Raw genomic sequence first — 10,543 nt, forward strand, 5'->3', positions numbered from 1 at the left:
CATCCGTGGTGAAGGAGCTCACAGGCTTCAAGAGGAAATGGAGGAATGAGGGCAGCTGCGGGACACGCTACCCAGGTAAGCCAGAGGGTCGAGGGTGGGAGCAAAATGAGGGCGCGATGGTTATTAAATCCAGTCTCCAAGGGTGTAGGGACAGGAGTGCTAACCTCATTCGGAAGCTAGTCGTTGCAAAGCTCAAGGGCCAGGAGCAGAAGCCCCAGCAGTATCTGAGATCTAACGTGGTTATCCGTGAGACGGTGCAATAAGGGCTGGCAGGTTTGGAAACAGCAGGCAGCTACTGCTGGGGGTTCCCAGCAGCAGAGAAACTCCCCATTGCTGGAGAGCAGGGGTGGGGCAGGAATTCAGCCTTCCTGGGTGCCAGGGCTCCAACCTGCATGCAGACATGGGGGCTCAGAGTCCGGCTGCCTCAGAGGGCCGTTAGGGGCTCTCACGTAAGTGTGTTCTAAGACTCTCGGGTGTCTAGTTTGGGGGGTTCGTGCTTATTTTCTCTGAAGATCTCATCCCGTTGTAGTAGAGCCATGAAATAAGGAATGTCTGGGGCTGCAGTGGCCAGTAGGCACGTTGCAGCCCCTGCAGGCTGGGCCGTCTCCCTTCCAGCTCATTGTGGGCTCAGAGACACACGCACTGTCTGTTGCCTTTGGGGGCCCAAGGGTAACTTGGTCCCGTCGTTCTGGAATGAGGGAGAATGGAAATAGAAGGGAATGGAGGGAGAGAGGAAGATAATGGGAGAACAGAATATACTCTGTAAACATAAAAATCTTAGATCGTTCATGGATTTTATGCTGAAGTTAAAAGTACAGATAACCCAGTTGCAAATCCAAAGTGTGTGCAGAGTCACTTCCTGTCATTGTTTTATGGATTCCACAACGTTCTGAGTGTAAAGAGCCCTCCCCGGAATTTTTCAGACAGAATTCCCCAGAACAGAAGCATGCTTCGTCTGCATGGTGCCAGTACTCCAGCTCCTGGAGCGGACAGGACGTGATGAGCCCTTACGGAATGCCATGTAAGAAGAATGACTTCCACTCGCAATGTGACGGTAGCTTTCTACAAATGTAAGTTATTATGTCTTCTTTGACTATACGTGTATTCAGCTGCACTTCGGGGACAACAATGCTTCCCAAAATATCCCCTCAAGACAGAACTTCCTGCCACCGTATTTCATGGCTGAACAACCCAAGTGGGAGTTTCCTCTTGCTGTATCTATTCAATTCTTACCCTTTCATTTCTCCTCCTTTAAAACCCTCTTCCTTGTCCCACGGCTTTCCTGAAACGGCTCTCTGGGGTCACTTGTGAACCTGCACTCCTCCTGGACTTCTTGGTCTCCGCCTGGCCTCCGAGGGTTCAGCTGCCTCTCTGTTCCCTCCTCGATAGGGACCACATGAGCCTGAGCGACTTTCCTGCTGCCTCTCTTATGGTAAAGCTGACATCGCTGAACTGCCCGGATCCTCGAAGCCAGGCTCTCTGCCTGTGCCCCGGCAGTGGCGGGCTCCTTCCGACGGCTCCAGCGGGAGTTAACAGAGCTACCTGACTCCTTGCCCTCCCGGTCTCCCTCTGTCCACTGTTGGTTCCTCCCAAGGGCACTTCACTTGAATACACCCCTTGCACGTGAACCTGGTTCTGGGAGAAGGTGACACGCCCTGTCTCCTTATCCTTCATCTCTGCTCCTCCTGTTGCATCTTTGGGTCTGGTCCTCTCCTGGTGAGTGCGTCCCCCCTACTCCTTCAGAAATCTCACCCCTCCCACAGTTCTATCCATTGGCAACACAGCCTAAATAGAGTCCTCAAATCTAACCTTTCTCCCCTAGCTCCCAACTGGGTTATTTTCAGCTGGATGCCAACAGTACCCACTTTGCATTTGTACAAAAGCAAATCTACCCCACCCAGACCCATTTCCCAAGGACACATGGTTGTTGTTGTTTATCGTGTCCTCCTCTTTTCCTCTGCTCTGGCCCAAAGCAGCCTTCTGTGCGGTGCTGAGGTTGGAGTGGGGTTTGGCTGGTTCAGTTCTGATTTGCATCTACCTTAGGCTCAAACTTAGAGACTCCAGGCCCCAAGGGTAGGGTGAAGGCGCCACTGAAACCCAAACCCAAATGAGTGGCCATAGCCCATCATCACTGGAGCCAAAGCAGCTTGAAAGCTCCAACACTCACCTGATTTCTCTGGGTTTGGGCTCTTCCCCAAAATGACTAGTCCGGCATTTCGTCTTTTTTTTTTTTTTAGTTATTAGAAAAAAGTTTTATTTTATAATGGAGTATACTTGATTTACAATGTTTTGTTAATTTCAGGTGTACAGCAAAGTGATTTAGTTATACATATACATGTATCAATTGTTTTTCAGAATTTTTTCCCATATATAGGTTATTACAGAGTATTGAGTGGAGTTCCCTGTGCTACACAGTAAGTCCTTGTTGACTATTTTATATATATTAGTGTATATTTGTTAATCCCAAACTGCTAATTTACCCCTCCCCACCTCTTCCCCTTTGGTAACCATAAGTATGTTTTCTATGTCTGTGAGTCTGTTTCTGGTTTGTAAACAAGTTCACTTGTATAATTTTTCTTAGATTCCACATGTAAGTGATATCATGAGATACTTGTCTTTCTCTGTCTGGCTTACTTCACTTAGTATGATAATCTCAAGGTCAATCCATGTTCCTGCAAATGACATTATTTCATTCTTTTTCATGGCTGGTTAGTATTCCATTGTGCATATATACCACATCTTCTTTATCCATCCCTCTGTGGATGGATCCATAGGGTCATTATAGCTCTTGCATGCTCCTCAGAAGCCTTTAAAAGGACATTCAGCAGTATCTGTTCTCCACACCATTACTTAATTCAGACCCTCAAATCCTCTCATGGAATTATAATCATCTCTACAACTGGTTCCTTAAGTCTTGTTTTGTTCCCACTCGGTGATTTCAGACTTACCCTCCTGAAATATAACTGTGATGCCTTCCTCCTTCCACACTCAAGAATCATCGATGTCTTTCCACTGTTCAGGGAGCCATCACACGCTCCTCAGGCCGGCCAGGCCAGCACAAGTTTATTTCCAGAACATGTCCTAGTCTTATCTCCTGTGGTTCACCATCCTGTATTTAGAAGACGCTTCAGATAAACAAATTACACATTAGCGTGGGCTCTGCTTCCAGATACCTTTGTACAACCTGTTCCTTCTGCCCGGAGAGGTCCTCTTGCTTCTTCTCCTTCCCTACTTCTTCACCAGCCAGGCTGGCCCACAAAACATTCCTACACACACACACACACACACGCACACGCGCACACACACACACACTTCTCACTGCTTTCTTTTCTCAAGACTTATCTTCTACATGCCAACTGGTATCCCAGGGTTCTTTGTGATATAGCCATCACCTCCTTGAATACTGGAGCTGTGTACCACCACTTGGGTACCTCTTCTCACCCTGCTACACGTGGCACAGTGCATACTGCACATGGAGTGACCCATCCTTCATTTGAAGCTACCCTTTTTTGGGAAAACTATTCTAGCCCATATGAATTAATCTATGTATGCCTTTAACAATGAGGAAAATGTCAATGCAGGTGAGTGTCACTCTTACCAGGGTTAATTAGGCATTAAACCCATTAACAGCCAAGCAAACCAGGTGCTTAAAAATCCTGAGGAGGGGTATAAGGGGGAAAAAAAAAAAAGCCTAAATACAAGTGGACTTTTAGAATAGACCTTGGGAAAGGAGATGCTGAGAGAAAGCAAATCCAGGTCTTTTAACTGTCTTTCTGTGTTAACTGTCTTCCTGTGTCTGTTAGGAGGGAGAACGCTCACATCCAAATAAGGGGGAGCGAGGGACTTCCCTGGCGGTCCAGTGATAAGGGGGACTGAGGGACTTCCCTGGCGGTCCAGTGCTTAGGACTCCGCGCTTTCACTGCCGAGGGTGCAGGTTCAGTCCCTGGTCGGGGAACTAAAATCCCACAAGCCAAGTGGCCAAAAAAGAACCCCACAAATAAGGGGAACCGAGCATGTGTGTGTCAGCACAAAATTAGCATGGGCAGAGCTAAGGCTATCAGACAAATTGGAATTGCAGGCTGAGTTGGTTAAAAACAGTTTGCACTTGGTTGTTTGTCCATTTTAAGCACTCACAGATTTCTTCTGGGACAGTAGTAGGAACCAGCAGACGAAGCGTAATAACTACAAGTCTTAAACGCAGAAAGACCAAGAACACCTGGCTCAAGGAAAAGACAGGAAAGTTATGGCCCTCCTTTGCCATAAAGGATGCAACTTCTAAGCATTAACTCGAAGCCCAAGGAAGAACAGATCTCATGAGCAAGAGATGGAAAATGGTAATCAATGACAGAATTCCCCTTATTTCTATGTTAATAGCATTAACATGCCCTGCAGGCAGTAAGGTGGCTTGTTTTATTTTAATGAAAGATTGTAACCATCTGAGATGTCAGTGATGTACTTGTTACCTTGGTTCCTCAAACTGTTTTTCCACACGGTCTTAAATTTTGCATCCAAAAAGTATTCCACATGCTTATATGTTGTACTTGGAGATGCACTGCGACCTCGGCATGGAATCAATGTATAGTGAATAAATGAATACTGGAATGTTCTATGAACATGTCATTTGCATTTCTTCCTCTTCAGATCCTACCTACGCTTGGAATAAGATTTAAATTAGCAGAGAAACTGGACTTATTATCTTCTTGGCATGGCACTGCTTTCCAATTCTGTGAGTAATTTTACAGGGACCCTAAACAAATATCAAATTGTTAGGCTGATCATTTGTATACTGTTGACTGATTAGTACTTAAACACATATTGACAGAGCCTATTTGTAAAAGTATGACATATATACATCGCCTTCCTTCTGAATGATAGAGATGTTTTAGTGTTATGTAGAATGCATTGCACACTTACTGTGAGATGAGCCAGCTCCAGGAGAAATATCTGTTTACACAGAAATTTAACATTCTTATCAAAAGGTTGTCTTCAGGGCTTCCCTGCTGGCGCAGTGGTTGGGAGTCCACCTGCCGGTGCAGGGGACACGGGTTCGTGCCCCGGTCCAGGAGGATCCCGCATGCCGCAGAGCGGCTGGGCCCGTGAGCCATGGCCGCTGAGCCTGTGCGTCCGGAGCCTGTGCTCCGCAACGGGAGAGGCCACAGCAGTGAGAGGCCCGCGTACCGCAAAAAAAAAAGGTTGTCTTCAGATTTTAGGCACCTTTTGGGAAACTGGCAAATTCCCTTTGTCATGTAAAAAAGTATTCCTTCTGATCTCATGTTAGAAATATATCTAAAATTAGAAATATTAATTCAAATATCACCTCATGCTTATGATTTTTGGTTATATATACACAATCTGAATCAATGTAGCAACTGTCCTCCAGTTGGATACCCTTTGGGTACAGAGAAATCCAATATGGTAAAATTTCACAAATCAGATGAATCATGTATGAGCACAATATTTGGCTCAAATACTTTGAGGACCAGGGCGTGTTAGTAATTAAGAGGACAGGAGACGTATGCTAAAGCTCACACAAAGGACCTCATGTGAGGATCGGCATGAAGTCTGTGTCTCCAAACTGTAGGACGTCTTATGTATTCAAGGATGAATTAGCCTTGAAGAATCTTCTCACCTCCCAAGCACCCCGACCCCATTCCAACGTTAGAATCCGCCTTTGGAAAAACCGGAGCCAGCAGAGCAAGCTCCAAACGTAGCTGCCAAAGCTGGACACGTGCAAAATCATGGTCTTTGTGACGTCTTTCACGCAAAGAAGAGAACCAGAGGAGGTGGGCCTCCTGTGTGTGGACTTGGCAGGGGGAGCTGGCAGGGGGTGAGCTGGCCTCTCTCTGAAGGCAGGGGAAGCTTCTGAGAGAGAAAGGGAATGAATGAGAGTCTGAACCCAGGGCCACGCCAAACGTCCTCTACGTGGGGATCACCTTGGAGAAAAGTTCTCTGAGACAGATGTGAAAGGACGAGTAAGAAAGAGGTAGTGCGAGTCTGTCCCCGGCAGGCATCCCTGTTAAACCACGGAGCAGAGGTTTTGTTCTTGATGGAAATAGGAAAAGGAATAATTAATAGGAATAATGGAATAAAGCAATAATGCCCCATCTCCCCCATCAGGACCAAGAAGCAAAGAAACACATTACTAAGGAATTCCAAAAGAACACATGGTGTTCTTACTGCGTGAGTTTCTGAATATGGACAAAATGGATCCACAAACCCAAGAGAAGATTAATATGTTCTCTCTATTAAAACAAGGCGCACGTCCCATTTACTATGGTCTACATGATCACCAAAATTTGAAAAGATTGATACTATCCGTTGTTAGTAAAGGTGGGGAGCAAAATGCTCTCAGAAGCTGTTTAGAGAGTGTGTCTTCCTACCGCCTTCTTTGAAGGGGAATTTGCCTAGAACTTTTCAGAGTTTCAATTATGTATTCCCTTCGAGCCAGCACTTCTTCCTCTAGTGGTTTCTCCAAAGGAAATATTTGCAGCATGCAGTGATAGATGCATAAAGACCGAAGAGACTCTAAGGGACCACGAGTAGGAGATGATCGTGTCAGTGTTCGGGTATGCAGACAACGGCAACTTAAAACTAACAAGTTAATTCAAAAGAATTATTTCTTTAACAACAACAAAAACAGCCCAATCAAAAAATGGGCGGAAGACCTAAATAGACATTTCTCCAGAGAAGACATACAGATGGCCAAGAAAGAGGCACATGAAAAGATGCTGAACATCGCTAATTATTAGAGAAATGCAAATCAAAACAAACTACCACGAGGTTATCACCTCACACTGGTCACAATGGCCATTATCAAAAAGTCTACAAATAACAAATGCTGGGAGGGTGTGCAGAAAAGGGAACCCTCCTGCACTGTTGGTGGGAATGTAAGTTGGTGCAGCCACTATGGAGAACAGTATGGAGGTTCCTCAAAAAAACTAAAAATAGAACTCCCATATAATCCAGCAATCTCACTCCTGGGCATATATCCAGACAATACTCTAATTCAAAAAGATAAATGCACCCCTATGTTCGCAGCAGCCCTATTCACAACAGCCAGGACATGGAAGCAACCTAAATGTCCATCAACGGATGGATGGATAAAGAAGATGTGGTACATATATGCAATGGAATATTACTCAGCTATAAAAAAGAATGAATTAATGCCATTTGCATCAACATGGATGGACCTAGGGATTATCATAGTAAGCGAACTAAGTCAGAAAGAAACAAATACCATATGATGTTACTTACTTATATGTGGAATCCAAAATATGACACAAATGAACTTATCTACAAAACAGAAACAGACTCACAGACATAGAGAACAGACTTGTGGTTGTCAAGGGGGAGGAGGGCAGGGAAGGACTGGGAGTGTGGGATTAGCAGGTGCAAGCCAGTATATATAGAATGGACAAACAACAACAAGATCCTACTGTATAGAACAGGGAACTATATTCAGTATCCTGTAATAAACCATAATGGAAAAGAATATGAAAAAGAATGTATGTATATAACTGAATCACTAGGCTGTACAGCAAAAATTAACACGTTGTAAACTAAGTATAAAACTTAAGAAAAGATTTCTTTGAAAGTATACTGAACAGGGAAAAAAAATAAAGTTGCAGGAGAATATACATTCTACAGAAAGTATGAACCAAATCTATTTTTGTGCTAAAAAAATAAAGATGTACTTTTGTGTCCATGTTTCTGCACTCAAAGAAATAATCATGCCTAACAGACAATAATGAATATTCCTAATATATGGATATTGGGGATGACTTGAAGACTTTTTGTTTTGTAATGTACATACACTTTTTTCCCAATGTGCCTATACCATTCTGAATGAAAACACGCAGCATATTTTCAAGTAAGGTTTTCTGTCAGATGTGAACATTCTAAAACCCCTTAGAATCCTTTTGTAGAAGGCAGCTATCCACTGCAAAACTTGTAGCTTGAGAGCCTCAAAGCTTTTCCTGTATTTTTTTTTTTCTTTTACTAAGTCTTCTGACTTGTATGAAGGAAGTAAACTCACCTGAAACTAACATGTCACATGTTGTCAGGCTCGGAAACTTCTCTATCTTCAAAATAACCCTGAGGGGGAAATACTTCAGCCCACGTGATAACAGTATGGAAATGCTTTGCATGTAGAAGGGGGATGTAAAAATAAGTGACATTTACCTCTGCAAAATTTTAGGACTGCAATATTTTTGTGAATATTGTTGCAGATTACCTGGTGTTATAAGAGGTAAAAAGATATGGAAAATGTACAGAACGTGAACAGAACTTTACGAGTATTCATCAAGAGTATGAAGATACATCGTTTATAAAAACACCACCATGGTCAAAAGACATTAGCCAGTACAAAACTAAGGGTACTACAGGTGTCAATACCTATGTGTAGTAATTCAGTACCTTGCATTATTCTATAGCCATCGATTCTGCTCTGTATCATTCTGTATTCATCGATTTTCTACATTTTCATAAGCCATAAATAAAAATTTGTTTCCCTTTTTCATGCCTGTTCTCCCAAAAACAACCTTCTACTGATGGTCGTAGATTATTCAGGAAGAACAAGAAAAATAATGGGAACTAAAATAAGTAGGTAAGGAGTATTTTTCTCTATCCTAAACATTCCATCTGTGTAACTATATTTATGGTATGTAAAACACCTGTTTTTATTTCCAAGGGACCAGTCTGGTTCTAAAGTCGCAGCTGGTGATAGTCTGTGAGGGTGTTCAGATACTATTTCTCGAGCTACGCAGATGGCAATGAAAAGCAACTTCATAATTTATTTCTTACCACCATCCAAGAATTTGGACAGACTCCTGGGGACAGAACTGGCAGTACTTCAGCTTAAACGGTGCAGGACATGTGTTCCGTACGTATGCATCAGGGATAAGCGTAAGCATGTACCAGTCTAAGGGACCAAACACCAAGGATGATAATCTCATCATCATAATGGTCAGTAATCACAGAAGTCAATACCCAGGACTAAACTGCAGATGGGCGAGAACAGTAATTTCGAAGAGCACCACTGACCTAAACTTTCCGACGTAAATGGGCTTCACTAGGTCCCCCTCAGAACAAGCAATGGCAAAGAAGGCTTACTCCAGTTTGTATAACGAAGGGAAAGTGGTACTAAATTAAGGTGTTAATGAATTGTACTAAAAAGCTGAGATGTCCAGATCGAGTGACAGCTCGGGATAAAAGCTGGGGTTACCAGAAAACAAAACTGTCCAACTATTGGGAACAGTGATTTGGACAGTTCCTTATATAAAGGACAATAGTGACCTCTAAAAGGAGGGCCTCTCTTGCGGAGTCAGCAAGTCAGGTAAAATCACCTTGGAAGACGCAAACAGTCCTCATGACCTACACCAGGAACAAACTGGTTGATAAATCAACTCTTCCAACTGTGGGCAGCTAGAATGCTCATCTTCAGGGTGTGTACGATTACTGAAACACTGGACACGTGTACCGTTGGTGAAATTGATGAAAACGAGAGAAAACCCTAAAACTGAGTACGAGGGAGTAAGAATATAAAAGTAAAGAAACACCCTTAAATTTATTAGCACTTCTGACCTGATTAGCCTAAGTGAACCAATCCAATTTTCAACAAGTTTAATAGTATGTGTGTATTGTGTCTGCTTCATACAGCGCTTAAAGCATTTGAGAAAATCAGATACAGCAGACTGTGGTTTGAATTAAACAGAGAAAAATTCATTAGGTGTGCAATCGATGTTTAAATGCCGATAGAAATCTAATCTGTTTAATTAATAAGCTTTTGCTTTATTGATTATATAAATAAAATATGGATATTTAGAAGAACGCTATAGAGGTAAATTAGGTATCAAAGTAAAAACAGTGGTCTATCACAATTAAAAAGGACAGACGCATCAATATCTCACATTGTTTATAGCTAGTAGAAATGGATAAGATTAAAACTAAACTCTGGAAATACATGTTGGTAAAGGACAGATTAAACTAAGGATACAATGTCCTCTGGAATATGGTCAGTAATATCCTGTAAATGCAGACGATATCATCACTAATTGAAAATATGTGATCTAAAAATATTTCTATTAGGTAACAGGACACAAACAAGATTTCTCCATGAAAGTATTTGTTGGTTATTAATAGAATTAATTCGTAACAGAGATGTTCACCGTCGAAAGGAAAGTAGGTGGTATAATTCAGCATTTGAAAGAATAAGATGAAAAAACGAAAAGTCAAAGGACAATAAGTAAAATTGAAGACTATATATGCTTAATCCTACATCTGCATGGGAGGTGGGTGCAACTTGAAAAAGAAAAACATAACTGAGGGTTTCAAAGCCATGGTGGAGATAAAGGTAAGTTTCAGCTGTGTCAGAGACCACCACATTGAGGCATATTCAATAGGCAGTTGGATAAATGGGGCTAGGGGTCATATAATGGCAAGTCTGGACCAGAGCTAGAGCTTGGGTGTCGTCAACTGATCACATCTGTAGATCCACTAACCCACTAAGAGTGAGTGGGAAAGGCTAAGGGCTCGCAAGATGATC

General features: G+C 42.7%; 1 long non-coding RNA gene across 1 annotated transcript; it reads left to right on the forward strand.

Annotated features, from left to right (window-relative positions):
- The first annotated feature begins 4,121 nt into the window (after positions 1-4,121).
- LOC113614152 (uncharacterized) lies at positions 4,122-9,949 on the forward strand. The gene is made up of 3 exons (XR_003430483.1): positions 4,122-4,334; positions 4,642-4,726; positions 8,229-9,949. It is a non-coding gene; the product is annotated as an uncharacterized LOC113614152 (long non-coding RNA).
- Positions 9,950-10,543: the final 594 nt, after the last annotated feature.

Source organism: Aethalodelphis obliquidens, unplaced genomic scaffold, assembly GCF_003676395.1.
Source record: "Aethalodelphis obliquidens isolate GAN/ISIS:26980383/991018 unplaced genomic scaffold, ASM367639v1 scaffold91, whole genome shotgun sequence".
In the NCBI taxonomy this organism is placed as follows: Eukaryota; Metazoa; Chordata; class Mammalia; order Artiodactyla; family Delphinidae; genus Aethalodelphis; species Aethalodelphis obliquidens.